Here is an 11263-nt window from a genome sequence, read left to right as displayed (position 1 = left end):
TGATGTTTACAATTTCCATGAAATGGACTCACAATGAGAATAGCACAAAATCCAACACTATTTTAGACAAGAAAACGCATTAAGGTTCAAAGTACAAAGGATTTGAACATATCTTAAAGTTTAGATATCCTTTCTATATATGTAATTCTGTAAGAATAGGATACCCATATATAAGTACATAAAATTTCCCAAAATGTTTCCAACGGCCGGTTAGCTCAGTTGGTTAGAGCGTCGTGCTAATAACGCGAATGTCGTGGGTTCGATCCCCACATTGGCCACTGAATTTTTGATAGTCTATAGTATTAAAGCTTTTCGGCTATGTCCGAGATAACAGAAGTTCGTCAAAAGATACTCTTAACGTCAGGAAATGTAAAAAGAAGTGGTAGGTTTAAACTTTTAGTCTTTTTGCACGATTTCCACGCTTTTTACCTTGTCAACTGGAAAATCCGTCAAATGAAGTTAGACTTGTGAAAAGGACAATTGTTCATGATGATATGTTTGAATAAATACATAAAATTTCCAAAGTAAGTTTCATGGGCCGGTTAGCTCAGTTGGTTAGAGCGTCGTGCTAATAACGCGAATGTCGTGGGTTCGATCCCCACATTGGCCATATATTTTTCTAGTTTTTGTCGCTGATTGAAGAAAGCCCACTAAACTAGTATATTAATTCTCAACATGAGAATATAAGAATAAATTAAAAGTTCAGTGATGTTTACAATTTCCATGAAATGGACTCACAATGAGAATAGCACAAAATCCAACACTATTTTAGACAAGAAAACGCATTAAGATTCAAAGTACAAAGGATTTGAACATATCTTAAAGTTAGATATCCTTTCTATATATGTAATTCTGTAAGAATAGGATACCCATATATAAGTACATAAAATTTCCCAAAATGTTTCCAACGGCCGGTTAGCTCAGTTGGTTAGAGCGTCGTGCTAATAACGCGAATGTCGTGGGTTCGATCCCCACATTGGCCACTGAATTTTTGATAGTCTATAGTATTAAAGCTTTTCGGCTATGTCCGAGATAACAGAAGTTCGTCAAAAGATACTCTTAACGTCAGGAAATGTAAAAAGAAGTGGTAGGTTTAAACTTTTAGTCTTTTTGCACGATTTCCACGCTTTTTACCTTGTCAACTGGAAAATCCGTCAAATGAAGTTAGACTTGTGAAAAGGACAATTGTTCATGATGATATGTTTGAATAAATACATAAAATTTCCAAAGTAAGTTTCATGGGCCGGTTAGCTCAGTTGGTTAGAGCGTCGTGCTAATAACGCGAATGTCGTGGGTTCGATCCCCACATTGGCCATATATTTTTCTAGTTTTTGTCGCTGATTGAAGAAAGCCCACTAAACTAGTATATTAATTCTCAACATGAGAATATAAGAATAAATTAAAAGTTCAGTGATGTTTACAATTTCCATGAAATGGACTCACAATGAGAATAGCACAAAATCCAACACTATTTTAGACAAGAAAACGCATTAAGGTTCAAAGTACAAAGGATTTGAACATATCTTAAAGTTTAGATATCCTTTCTATATATGTAATTCTGTAAGAATAGGATACCCATATATAAGTACATAAAATTTCCCAAAATGTTTCCAACGGCCGGTTAGCTCAGTTGGTTAGAGCGTCGTGCTAATAACGCGAATGTCGTGGGTTCGATCCCCACATTGGCCACTGAATTTTTGATAGTCTATAGTATTAAAGCTTTTCGGCTATGTCCGAGATAACAGAAGTTCGTCAAAAGATACTCTTAACGTCAGGAAATGTAAAAAGAAGTGGTAGGTTTAAACTTTTAGTCTTTTTGCACGATTTCCACGCTTTTTACCTTGTCAACTGGAAAATCCGTCAAATGAAGTTAGACTTGTGAAAAGGACAATTGTTCATGATGATATGTTTGAATAAATACATAAAATTTCCAAAGTAAGTTTCATGGGCCGGTTAGCTCAGTTGGTTAGAGCGTCGTGCTAATAACGCGAATGTCGTGGGTTCGATCCCCACATTGGCCATATATTTTTCTAGTTTTTGTCGCTGATTGAAGAAAGCCCACTAAACTAGTATATTAATTCCTTCAACATGAGAATATAAGAATAAATTAAAAGTTCAGTGATGTTTACAATTTCCATGAAATGGACTCACAATGAGAATAGCACAAAATCCAACACTATTTTAGACAAGAAAACGCATTAAGGTTCAAAGTACAAAGGATTTGAACATATCTTAAAGTTTAGATATCCTTTCTATATATGTAATTCTGTAAGAATAGGATACCCATATATAAGTACATAAAATTTCCCAAAATGTTTCCAACGGCCGGTTAGCTCAGTTGGTTAGAGCGTCGTGCTAATAACGCGAATGTCGTGGGTTCGATCCCCACATTGGCCACTGAATTTTTGATAGTCTATAGTATTAAAGCTTTTCGGCTATGTCCGAGATAACAGAAGTTCGTCAAAAGATACTCTTAACGTCAGGAAATGTAAAAAGAAGTGGTAGGTTTAAACTTTTAGTCTTTTTGCACGATTTCCACGCTTTTTACCTTGTCAACTGGAAAATCCGTCAAATGAAGTTAGACTTGTGAAAAGGACAATTGTTCATGATGATATGTTTGAATAAATACATAAAATTTCCAAAGTAAGTTTCATGGGCCGGTTAGCTCAGTTGGTTAGAGCGTCGTGCTAATAACGCGAATGTCGTGGGTTCGATCCCCACATTGGCCATATATTTTTCTAGTTTTTGTCGCTGATTGAAGAAAGCCCACTAAACTAGTATATTAATTCTCAACATGAGAATATAAGAATAAATTAAAAGTTCAGTGATGTTTACAATTTCCATGAAATGGACTCACAATGAGAATAGCACAAAATCCAACACTATTTTAGACAAGAAAACGCATTAAGATTCAAAGTACAAAGGATTTGAACATATCTTAAAGTTTAGATATCCTTTCTATATATGTAATTCTGTAAGAATAGGATACCCATATATAAGTACATAAAATTTCCCAAAATGTTTCCAACGGCCGGTTAGCTCAGTTGGTTAGAGCGTCGTGCTAATAACGCGAATGTCGTGGGTTCGATCCCCACATTGGCCACTGAATTTTTGATAGTCTATAGTATTAAAGCTTTTCGGCTATGTCCGAGATAACAGAAGTTCGTCAAAAGATACTCTTAACGTCAGGAAATGTAAAAAGAAGTGGTAGGTTTAAACTTTTAGTCTTTTTGCACGATTTCCACGCTTTTTACCTTGTCAACTGGAAAATCCGTCAAATGAAGTTAGACTTGTGAAAAGGACAATTGTTCATGATGATATGTTTGAATAAATACATAAAATTTCCAAAGTAAGTTTCATGGGCCGGTTAGCTCAGTTGGTTAGAGCGTCGTGCTAATAACGCGAATGTCGTGGGTTCGATCCCCACATTGGCCATATATTTTTCTAGTTTTTGTCGCTGATTGAAGAAAGCCCACTAAACTAGTATATTAATTCTCAACATGAGAATATAAGAATAAATTAAAAGTTCAGTGATGTTTACAATTTCCATGAAATGGACTCACAATGAGAATAGCACAAAATCCAACACTATTTTAGACAAGAAAACGCATTAAGGTTCAAAGTACAAAGGATTTGAACATATCTTAAAGTTTAGATATCCTTTCTATATATGTAATTCTGTAAGAATAGGATACCCATATATAAGTACATAAAATTTCCCAAAATGTTTCCAACGGCCGGTTAGCTCAGTTGGTTAGAGCGTCGTGCTAATAACGCGAATGTCGTGGGTTCGATCCCCACATTGGCCACTGAATTTTTGATAGTCTATAGTATTAAAGCTTTTCGGCTATGTCCGAGATAACAGAAGTTCGTCAAAAGATACTCTTAACGTCAGGAAATGTAAAAAGAAGTGGTAGGTTTAAACTTTTAGTCTTTTTGCACGATTTCCACGCTTTTTACCTTGTCAACTGGAAAATCCGTCAAATGAAGTTAGACTTGTGAAAAGGACAATTGTTCATGATGATATGTTTGAATAAATACATAAAATTTCCAAAGTAAGTTTCATGGGCCGGTTAGCTCAGTTGGTTAGAGCGTCGTGCTAATAACGCGAATGTCGTGGGTTCGATCCCCACATTGGCCATATATTTTTCTAGTTTTTGTCGCTGATTGAAGAAAGCCCACTAAACTAGTATATTAATTCTCAACATGAGAATATAAGAATAAATTAAAAGTTCAGTGATGTTTACAATTTCCATGAAATGGACTCACAATGAGAATAGCACAAAATCCAACACTATTTTAGACAAGAAAACGCATTAAGATTCAAAGTACAAAGGATTTGAACATATCTTAAAGTTTAGATATCCTTTCTATATATGTAATTCTGTAAGAATAGGATACCCATATATAAGTACATAAAATTTCCCAAAATGTTTCCAACGGCCGGTTAGCTCAGTTGGTTAGAGCGTCGTGCTAATAACGCGAATGTCGTGGGTTCGATCCCCACATTGGCCACTGAATTTTTGATAGTCTATAGTATTAAAGCTTTTCGGCTATGTCCGAGATAACAGAAGTTCGTCAAAAGATACTCTTAACGTCAGGAAATGTAAAAAGAAGTGGTAGGTTTAAACTTTTAGTCTTTTTGCACGATTTCCACGCTTTTTACCTTGTCAACTGGAAAATCCGTCAAATGAAGTTAGACTTGTGAAAAGGACAATTGTTCATGATGATATGTTTGAATAAATACATAAAATTTCCAAAGTAAGTTTCATGGGCCGGTTAGCTCAGTTGGTTAGAGCGTCGTGCTAATAACGCGAATGTCGTGGGTTCGATCCCCACATTGGCCATATATTTTTCTAGTTTTTGTCGCTGATTGAAGAAAGCCCACTAAACTAGTATATTAATTCTCAACATGAGAATATAAGAATAAATTAAAAGTTCAGTGATGTTTACAATTTCCATGAAATGGACTCACAATGAGAATAGCACAAAATCCAACACTATTTTAGACAAGAAAACGCATTAAGGTTCAAAGTACAAAGGATTTGAACATATCTTAAAGTTTAGATATCCTTTCTATATATGTAATTCTGTAAGAATAGGATACCCATATATAAGTACATAAAATTTCCCAAAATGTTTCCAACGGCCGGTTAGCTCAGTTGGTTAGAGCGTCGTGCTAATAACGCGAATGTCGTGGGTTCGATCCCCACATTGGCCACTGAATTTTTGATAGTCTATAGTATTAAAGCTTTTCGGCTATGTCCGAGATAACAGAAGTTCGTCAAAAGATACTCTTAACGTCAGGAAATGTAAAAAGAAGTGGTAGGTTTAAACTTTTAGTCTTTTTGCACGATTTCCACGCTTTTTACCTTGTCAACTGGAAAATCCGTCAAATGAAGTTAGACTTGTGAAAAGGACAATTGTTCATGATGATATGTTTGAATAAATACATAAAATTTCCAAAGTAAGTTTCATGGGCCGGTTAGCTCAGTTGGTTAGAGCGTCGTGCTAATAACGCGAATGTCGTGGGTTCGATCCCCACATTGGCCATATATTTTTCTAGTTTTTGTCGCTGATTGAAGAAAGCCCACTAAACTAGTATATTAATTCTCAACATGAGAATATAAGAATAAATTAAAAGTTCAGTGATGTTTACAATTTCCATGAAATGGACTCACAATGAGAATAGCACAAAATCCAACACTATTTTAGACAAGAAAACGCATTAAGATTCAAAGTACAAAGGATTTGAACATATCTTAAAGTTTAGATATCCTTTCTATATATGTAATTCTGTAAGAATAGGATACCCATATATAAGTACATAAAATTTCCCAAAATGTTTCCAACGGCCGGTTAGCTCAGTTGGTTAGAGCGTCGTGCTAATAACGCGAATGTCGTGGGTTCGATCCCCACATTGGCCACTGAATTTTTGATAGTCTATAGTATTAAAGCTTTTCGGCTATGTCCGAGATAACAGAAGTTCGTCAAAAGATACTCTTAACGTCAGGAAATGTAAAAAGAAGTGGTAGGTTTAAACTTTTAGTCTTTTTGCACGATTTCCACGCTTTTTACCTTGTCAACTGGAAAATCCGTCAAATGAAGTTAGACTTGTGAAAAGGACAATTGTTCATGATGATATGTTTGAATAAATACATAAAATTTCCAAAGTAAGTTTCATGGGCCGGTTAGCTCAGTTGGTTAGAGCGTCGTGCTAATAACGCGAATGTCGTGGGTTCGATCCCCACATTGGCCATATATTTTTCTAGTTTTTGTCGCTGATTGAAGAAAGCCCACTAAACTAGTATATTAATTCTCAACATGAGAATATAAGAATAAATTAAAAGTTCAGTGATGTTTACAATTTCCATGAAATGGACTCACAATGAGAATAGCACAAAATCCAACACTATTTTAGACAAGAAAACGCATTAAGGTTCAAAGTACAAAGGATTTGAACATATCTTAAAGTTTAGATATCCTTTCTATATATGTAATTCTGTAAGAATAGGATACCCATATATAAGTACATAAAATTTCCCAAAATGTTTCCAACGGCCGGTTAGCTCAGTTGGTTAGAGCGTCGTGCTAATAACGCGAATGTCGTGGGTTCGATCCCCACATTGGCCACTGAATTTTTGATAGTCTATAGTATTAAAGCTTTTCGGCTATGTCCGAGATAACAGAAGTTCGTCAAAAGATACTCTTAACGTCAGGAAATGTAAAAAGAAGTGGTAGGTTTAAACTTTTAGTCTTTTTGCACGATTTCCACGCTTTTTACCTTGTCAACTGGAAAATCCGTCAAATGAAGTTAGACTTGTGAAAAGGACAATTGTTCATGATGATATGTTTGAATAAATACATAAAATTTCCAAAGTAAGTTTCATGGGCCGGTTAGCTCAGTTGGTTAGAGCGTCGTGCTAATAACGCGAATGTCGTGGGTTCGATCCCCACATTGGCCATATATTTTTCTAGTTTTTGTCGCTGATTGAAGAAAGCCCACTAAACTAGTATATTAATTCTCAACATGAGAATATAAGAATAAATTAAAAGTTCAGTGATGTTTACAATTTCCATGAAATGGACTCACAATGAGAATAGCACAAAATCCAACACTATTTTAGACAAGAAAACGCATTAAGATTCAAAGTACAAAGGATTTGAACATATCTTAAAGTTTAGATATCCTTTCTATATATGTAATTCTGTAAGAATAGGATACCCATATATAAGTACATAAAATTTCCCAAAATGTTTCCAACGGCCGGTTAGCTCAGTTGGTTAGAGCGTCGTGCTAATAACGCGAATGTCGTGGGTTCGATCCCCACATTGGCCACTGAATTTTTGATAGTCTATAGTATTAAAGCTTTTCGGCTATGTCCGAGATAACAGAAGTTCGTCAAAAGATACTCTTAACGTCAGGAAATGTAAAAAGAAGTGGTAGGTTTAAACTTTTAGTCTTTTTGCACGATTTCCACGCTTTTTACCTTGTCAACTGGAAAATCCGTCAAATGAAGTTAGACTTGTGAAAAGGACAATTGTTCATGATGATATGTTTGAATAAATACATAAAATTTCCAAAGTAAGTTTCATGGGCCGGTTAGCTCAGTTGGTTAGAGCGTCGTGCTAATAACGCGAATGTCGTGGGTTCGATCCCCACATTGGCCATATATTTTTCTAGTTTTTGTCGCTGATTGAAGAAAGCCCACTAAACTAGTATATTAATTCTCAACATGAGAATATAAGAATAAATTAAAAGTTCAGTGATGTTTACAATTTCCATGAAATGGACTCACAATGAGAATAGCACAAAATCCAACACTATTTTAGACAAGAAAACGCATTAAGGTTCAAAGTACAAAGGATTTGAACATATCTTAAAGTTTAGATATCCTTTCTATATATGTAATTCTGTAAGAATAGGATACCCATATATAAGTACATAAAATTTCCCAAAATGTTTCCAACGGCCGGTTAGCTCAGTTGGTTAGAGCGTCGTGCTAATAACGCGAATGTCGTGGGTTCGATCCCCACATTGGCCACTGAATTTTTGATAGTCTATAGTATTAAAGCTTTTCGGCTATGTCCGAGATAACAGAAGTTCGTCAAAAGATACTCTTAACGTCAGGAAATGTAAAAAGAAGTGGTAGGTTTAAACTTTTAGTCTTTTTGCACGATTTCCACGCTTTTTACCTTGTCAACTGGAAAATCCGTCAAATGAAGTTAGACTTGTGAAAAGGACAATTGTTCATGATGATATGTTTGAATAAATACATAAAATTTCCAAAGTAAGTTTCATGGGCCGGTTAGCTCAGTTGGTTAGAGCGTCGTGCTAATAACGCGAATGTCGTGGGTTCGATCCCCACATTGGCCATATATTTTTCTAGTTTTTGTCGCTGATTGAAGAAAGCCCACTAAACTAGTATATTAATTCTCAACATGAGAATATAAGAATAAATTAAAAGTTCAGTGATGTTTACAATTTCCATGAAATGGACTCACAATGAGAATAGCACAAAATCCAACACTATTTTAGACAAGAAAACGCATTAAGATTCAAAGTACAAAGGATTTGAACATATCTTAAAGTTTAGATATCCTTTCTATATATGTAATTCTGTAAGAATAGGATACCCATATATAAGTACATAAAATTTCCCAAAATGTTTCCAACGGCCGGTTAGCTCAGTTGGTTAGAGCGTCGTGCTAATAACGCGAATGTCGTGGGTTCGATCCCCACATTGGCCACTGAATTTTTGATAGTCTATAGTATTAAAGCTTTTCGGCTATGTCCGAGATAACAGAAGTTCGTCAAAAGATACTCTTAACGTCAGGAAATGTAAAAAGAAGTGGTAGGTTTAAACTTTTAGTCTTTTTGCACGATTTCCACGCTTTTTACCTTGTCAACTGGAAAATCCGTCAAATGAAGTTAGACTTGTGAAAAGGACAATTGTTCATGATGATATGTTTGAATAAATACATAAAATTTCCAAAGTAAGTTTCATGGGCCGGTTAGCTCAGTTGGTTAGAGCGTCGTGCTAATAACGCGAATGTCGTGGGTTCGATCCCCACATTGGCCATATATTTTTCTAGTTTTTGTCGCTGATTGAAGAAAGCCCACTAAACTAGTATATTAATTCTCAACATGAGAATATAAGAATAAATTAAAAGTTCAGTGATGTTTACAATTTCCATGAAATGGACTCACAATGAGAATAGCACAAAATCCAACACTATTTTAGACAAGAAAACGCATTAAGGTTCAAAGTACAAAGGATTTGAACATATCTTAAAGTTTAGATATCCTTTCTATATATGTAATTCTGTAAGAATAGGATACCCATATATAAGTACATAAAATTTCCCAAAATGTTTCCAACGGCCGGTTAGCTCAGTTGGTTAGAGCGTCGTGCTAATAACGCGAATGTCGTGGGTTCGATCCCCACATTGGCCACTGAATTTTTGATAGTCTATAGTATTAAAGCTTTTCGGCTATGTCCGAGATAACAGAAGTTCGTCAAAAGATACTCTTAACGTCAGGAAATGTAAAAAGAAGTGGTAGGTTTAAACTTTTAGTCTTTTTGCACGATTTCCACGCTTTTTACCTTGTCAACTGGAAAATCCGTCAAATGAAGTTAGACTTGTGAAAAGGACAATTGTTCATGATGATATGTTTGAATAAATACATAAAATTTCCAAAGTAAGTTTCATGGGCCGGTTAGCTCAGTTGGTTAGAGCGTCGTGCTAATAACGCGAATGTCGTGGGTTCGATCCCCACATTGGCCATATATTTTTCTAGTTTTTGTCGCTGATTGAAGAAAGCCCACTAAACTAGTATATTAATTCTCAACATGAGAATATAAGAATAAATTAAAAGTTCAGTGATGTTTACAATTTCCATGAAATGGACTCACAATGAGAATAGCACAAAATCCAACACTATTTTAGACAAGAAAACGCATTAAGATTCAAAGTACAAAGGATTTGAACATATCTTAAAGTTTAGATATCCTTTCTATATATGTAATTCTGTAAGAATAGGATACCCATATATAAGTACATAAAATTTCCCAAAATGTTTCCAACGGCCGGTTAGCTCAGTTGGTTAGAGCGTCGTGCTAATAACGCGAATGTCGTGGGTTCGATCCCCACATTGGCCACTGAATTTTTGATAGTCTATAGTATTAAAGCTTTTCGGCTATGTCCGAGATAACAGAAGTTCGTCAAAAGATACTCTTAACGTCAGGAAATGTAAAAAGAAGTGGTAGGTTTAAACTTTTAGTCTTTTTGCACGATTTCCACGCTTTTTACCTTGTCAACTGGAAAATCCGTCAAATGAAGTTAGACTTGTGAAAAGGACAATTGTTCATGATGATATGTTTGAATAAATACATAAAATTTCCAAAGTAAGTTTCATGGGCCGGTTAGCTCAGTTGGTTAGAGCGTCGTGCTAATAACGCGAATGTCGTGGGTTCGATCCCCACATTGGCCATATATTTTTCTAGTTTTTGTCGCTGATTGAAGAAAGCCCACTAAACTAGTATATTAATTCTCAACATGAGAATATAAGAATAAATTAAAAGTTCAGTGATGTTTACAATTTCCATGAAATGGACTCACAATGAGAATAGCACAAAATCCAACACTATTTTAGACAAGAAAACGCATTAAGGTTCAAAGTACAAAGGATTTGAACATATCTTAAAGTTTAGATATCCTTTCTATATATGTAATTCTGTAAGAATAGGATACCCATATATAAGTACATAAAATTTCCCAAAATGTTTCCAACGGCCGGTTAGCTCAGTTGGTTAGAGCGTCGTGCTAATAACGCGAATGTCGTGGGTTCGATCCCCACATTGGCCACTGAATTTTTGATAGTCTATAGTATTAAAGCTTTTCGGCTATGTCCGAGATAACAGAAGTTCGTCAAAAGATACTCTTAACGTCAGGAAATGTAAAAAGAAGTGGTAGGTTTAAACTTTTAGTCTTTTTGCACGATTTCCACGCTTTTTACCTTGTCAACTGGAAAATCCGTCAAATGAAGTTAGACTTGTGAAAAGGACAATTGTTCATGATGATATGTTTGAATAAATACATAAAATTTCCAAAGTAAGTTTCATGGGCCGGTTAGCTCAGTTGGTTAGAGCGTCGTGCTAATAACGCGAATGTCGTGGGTTCGATCCCCACATTGGCCATATATTTTTCTAGTTTTTGTCGCTGATTGAAGAAAGCCCACTAAACTAGTATATTAATTCTC

The 11263-nt window shown here is 35.3% G+C and overlaps 32 non-coding genes across 32 annotated transcripts; all 32 read left to right on the top strand.

The window, feature by feature from the left end:
• Positions 1-204: 204 nt before the first annotated feature.
• On the top strand, positions 205-278 carry Trnai-aau (transfer RNA isoleucine (anticodon AAU)). The gene has a single exon. It is a non-coding gene; the product is annotated as a tRNA-Ile (tRNA).
• Positions 279-536: 258 nt separating this feature from the next.
• On the top strand, positions 537-610 carry Trnai-aau (transfer RNA isoleucine (anticodon AAU)). Its single transcript has one exon. It is a non-coding gene; the product is annotated as a tRNA-Ile (tRNA).
• A 299-nt stretch (positions 611-909) lies between these two features.
• On the top strand, positions 910-983 carry Trnai-aau (transfer RNA isoleucine (anticodon AAU)). The gene has a single exon. It is a non-coding gene; the product is annotated as a tRNA-Ile (tRNA).
• A 258-nt stretch (positions 984-1241) lies between these two features.
• Positions 1242-1315, top strand: Trnai-aau (transfer RNA isoleucine (anticodon AAU)). The gene has a single exon. It is a non-coding gene; the product is annotated as a tRNA-Ile (tRNA).
• A 300-nt stretch (positions 1316-1615) lies between these two features.
• On the top strand, positions 1616-1689 carry Trnai-aau (transfer RNA isoleucine (anticodon AAU)). Its single transcript has one exon. It is a non-coding gene; the product is annotated as a tRNA-Ile (tRNA).
• Positions 1690-1947: 258 nt separating this feature from the next.
• On the top strand, positions 1948-2021 carry Trnai-aau (transfer RNA isoleucine (anticodon AAU)). The gene has a single exon. It is a non-coding gene; the product is annotated as a tRNA-Ile (tRNA).
• Positions 2022-2323: 302 nt separating this feature from the next.
• Trnai-aau (transfer RNA isoleucine (anticodon AAU)) lies at positions 2324-2397 on the top strand. Its single transcript has one exon. It is a non-coding gene; the product is annotated as a tRNA-Ile (tRNA).
• Positions 2398-2655: 258 nt separating this feature from the next.
• Trnai-aau (transfer RNA isoleucine (anticodon AAU)) lies at positions 2656-2729 on the top strand. Its single transcript has one exon. It is a non-coding gene; the product is annotated as a tRNA-Ile (tRNA).
• Positions 2730-3029: 300 nt separating this feature from the next.
• Trnai-aau (transfer RNA isoleucine (anticodon AAU)) lies at positions 3030-3103 on the top strand. The gene has a single exon. It is a non-coding gene; the product is annotated as a tRNA-Ile (tRNA).
• Positions 3104-3361: 258 nt separating this feature from the next.
• Positions 3362-3435, top strand: Trnai-aau (transfer RNA isoleucine (anticodon AAU)). Its single transcript has one exon. It is a non-coding gene; the product is annotated as a tRNA-Ile (tRNA).
• A 300-nt stretch (positions 3436-3735) lies between these two features.
• Trnai-aau (transfer RNA isoleucine (anticodon AAU)) lies at positions 3736-3809 on the top strand. The gene has a single exon. It is a non-coding gene; the product is annotated as a tRNA-Ile (tRNA).
• Positions 3810-4067: 258 nt separating this feature from the next.
• Trnai-aau (transfer RNA isoleucine (anticodon AAU)) lies at positions 4068-4141 on the top strand. The gene has a single exon. It is a non-coding gene; the product is annotated as a tRNA-Ile (tRNA).
• A 300-nt stretch (positions 4142-4441) lies between these two features.
• Positions 4442-4515, top strand: Trnai-aau (transfer RNA isoleucine (anticodon AAU)). Its single transcript has one exon. It is a non-coding gene; the product is annotated as a tRNA-Ile (tRNA).
• A 258-nt stretch (positions 4516-4773) lies between these two features.
• Positions 4774-4847, top strand: Trnai-aau (transfer RNA isoleucine (anticodon AAU)). Its single transcript has one exon. It is a non-coding gene; the product is annotated as a tRNA-Ile (tRNA).
• Positions 4848-5147: 300 nt separating this feature from the next.
• On the top strand, positions 5148-5221 carry Trnai-aau (transfer RNA isoleucine (anticodon AAU)). The gene has a single exon. It is a non-coding gene; the product is annotated as a tRNA-Ile (tRNA).
• A 258-nt stretch (positions 5222-5479) lies between these two features.
• Trnai-aau (transfer RNA isoleucine (anticodon AAU)) lies at positions 5480-5553 on the top strand. Its single transcript has one exon. It is a non-coding gene; the product is annotated as a tRNA-Ile (tRNA).
• A 300-nt stretch (positions 5554-5853) lies between these two features.
• Trnai-aau (transfer RNA isoleucine (anticodon AAU)) lies at positions 5854-5927 on the top strand. The gene has a single exon. It is a non-coding gene; the product is annotated as a tRNA-Ile (tRNA).
• A 258-nt stretch (positions 5928-6185) lies between these two features.
• Positions 6186-6259, top strand: Trnai-aau (transfer RNA isoleucine (anticodon AAU)). The gene has a single exon. It is a non-coding gene; the product is annotated as a tRNA-Ile (tRNA).
• A 300-nt stretch (positions 6260-6559) lies between these two features.
• Trnai-aau (transfer RNA isoleucine (anticodon AAU)) lies at positions 6560-6633 on the top strand. Its single transcript has one exon. It is a non-coding gene; the product is annotated as a tRNA-Ile (tRNA).
• A 258-nt stretch (positions 6634-6891) lies between these two features.
• Trnai-aau (transfer RNA isoleucine (anticodon AAU)) lies at positions 6892-6965 on the top strand. Its single transcript has one exon. It is a non-coding gene; the product is annotated as a tRNA-Ile (tRNA).
• A 300-nt stretch (positions 6966-7265) lies between these two features.
• Positions 7266-7339, top strand: Trnai-aau (transfer RNA isoleucine (anticodon AAU)). The gene has a single exon. It is a non-coding gene; the product is annotated as a tRNA-Ile (tRNA).
• Positions 7340-7597: 258 nt separating this feature from the next.
• On the top strand, positions 7598-7671 carry Trnai-aau (transfer RNA isoleucine (anticodon AAU)). Its single transcript has one exon. It is a non-coding gene; the product is annotated as a tRNA-Ile (tRNA).
• Positions 7672-7971: 300 nt separating this feature from the next.
• Positions 7972-8045, top strand: Trnai-aau (transfer RNA isoleucine (anticodon AAU)). The gene has a single exon. It is a non-coding gene; the product is annotated as a tRNA-Ile (tRNA).
• A 258-nt stretch (positions 8046-8303) lies between these two features.
• Trnai-aau (transfer RNA isoleucine (anticodon AAU)) lies at positions 8304-8377 on the top strand. The gene has a single exon. It is a non-coding gene; the product is annotated as a tRNA-Ile (tRNA).
• A 300-nt stretch (positions 8378-8677) lies between these two features.
• Positions 8678-8751, top strand: Trnai-aau (transfer RNA isoleucine (anticodon AAU)). Its single transcript has one exon. It is a non-coding gene; the product is annotated as a tRNA-Ile (tRNA).
• Positions 8752-9009: 258 nt separating this feature from the next.
• Positions 9010-9083, top strand: Trnai-aau (transfer RNA isoleucine (anticodon AAU)). Its single transcript has one exon. It is a non-coding gene; the product is annotated as a tRNA-Ile (tRNA).
• A 300-nt stretch (positions 9084-9383) lies between these two features.
• Positions 9384-9457, top strand: Trnai-aau (transfer RNA isoleucine (anticodon AAU)). Its single transcript has one exon. It is a non-coding gene; the product is annotated as a tRNA-Ile (tRNA).
• A 258-nt stretch (positions 9458-9715) lies between these two features.
• On the top strand, positions 9716-9789 carry Trnai-aau (transfer RNA isoleucine (anticodon AAU)). Its single transcript has one exon. It is a non-coding gene; the product is annotated as a tRNA-Ile (tRNA).
• A 300-nt stretch (positions 9790-10089) lies between these two features.
• Trnai-aau (transfer RNA isoleucine (anticodon AAU)) lies at positions 10090-10163 on the top strand. The gene has a single exon. It is a non-coding gene; the product is annotated as a tRNA-Ile (tRNA).
• A 258-nt stretch (positions 10164-10421) lies between these two features.
• On the top strand, positions 10422-10495 carry Trnai-aau (transfer RNA isoleucine (anticodon AAU)). The gene has a single exon. It is a non-coding gene; the product is annotated as a tRNA-Ile (tRNA).
• Positions 10496-10795: 300 nt separating this feature from the next.
• On the top strand, positions 10796-10869 carry Trnai-aau (transfer RNA isoleucine (anticodon AAU)). Its single transcript has one exon. It is a non-coding gene; the product is annotated as a tRNA-Ile (tRNA).
• Positions 10870-11127: 258 nt separating this feature from the next.
• Trnai-aau (transfer RNA isoleucine (anticodon AAU)) lies at positions 11128-11201 on the top strand. Its single transcript has one exon. It is a non-coding gene; the product is annotated as a tRNA-Ile (tRNA).
• Positions 11202-11263: the final 62 nt, after the last annotated feature.

The sequence above is a fragment of the Mytilus trossulus genome, chromosome 6 (assembly GCF_036588685.1).
Source record: "Mytilus trossulus isolate FHL-02 chromosome 6, PNRI_Mtr1.1.1.hap1, whole genome shotgun sequence".
NCBI classification, from domain to species: Eukaryota; Metazoa; Mollusca; class Bivalvia; order Mytilida; family Mytilidae; genus Mytilus; species Mytilus trossulus.
The sequence above is the reverse complement of the archived record's forward strand: the minus strand, read 5'-3'. Positions and strand labels throughout refer to the sequence as shown.